Below are 1174 nucleotides of genomic sequence, written 5' to 3' on the forward strand. Positions count from 1 at the left end.
ATATTTAATTTTGTTTATTGTTAATCTATCTGCTAACAAAAATTAATCACTAAGATTAGTAGAAAAAATAAATGTTTTTAAATATATTTATTTTTTTATTGTCGTTATTTTTTATTTGTTTAGTAATTAATTAATAAAAACATTCCTCTAAACAAATTCACTTGGTAAAAGCACAAATATTTTTTTTAAATAATGAATCACTCTTAAAAGTTATATAATTTCTAAAGAAAATAGCTAATTAAACATTTTAATGAAATCACTCTTAAAAATTTCTAAGATAAGGAGTATAAAGCGAAAAAAATTTATAATAATAAAAATTTAAAAATATTAAAAAAAAGCAAAATCTAAAAATAAATTGAATTGATAAGCATCGATTTGTATGAATTGTACCCTTCAAGTAAATCGAATCCAATTGATCGATCCAATTGATTCGATTTACTATTCTAAACGCATGAAAACGTAAATCGAAATTACGTTATTCGATTTACAAAGAGGAAATGTAACTACTTATTTTGAATTATTTTGGCACCATGTAATTCGAATCATATTGATTCAATTTAGCACTATAATAGCTTATTCGAATTCAATAAATTCGATTATATAGAATCGTGAAAAAAAAACATTATTTGATTTGAAATTTTCAGGTAATATTATTATGTGTTTAGTTTATGCATGTGTTTTACCCTTAAAATAACTAAAAAATTAATTTTTATGAAAATAGAATAAAAAAACAATAGAGACTAACTCTCGAATTTAAAAAATCTTTTTTTCTTTAATCAAAATCCATCTTCTTTGTCATAAATCATAAAAGGATCCACTCAAATAAAGACGTTTAAAACGTCTTCTTTTAAAGATATTTTTGTCACAATTAGATCGGACGAACCGATTTGGCCAAAAAATCGATGAACCAAATTTTAAATCGGTCTAAATTAATATTTTTTATAATAAGAATATTTTTTTAGTCATTTTTTATAATAAGAATATTGTACTCATTTTTTATAAAAAGTATTAATTTAAATCGGTTCAAGATTTAGTTCATTGATTTTTTGACCAAATCAATTTGTCTTATCTAATTTTGACAAAAATAATACAGTTTGATTAATTATATGTATTAAATTTTAATTACTAAAAAATATCTTTAAAAAAAACGTTTTAAATGTTTTTGCCTGAATAA

Source organism: Arachis ipaensis, chromosome B01 (assembly GCF_000816755.2).
Source record: "Arachis ipaensis cultivar K30076 chromosome B01, Araip1.1, whole genome shotgun sequence".
Lineage (NCBI taxonomy): Eukaryota > Viridiplantae > Streptophyta > Magnoliopsida > Fabales > Fabaceae > Arachis > Arachis ipaensis.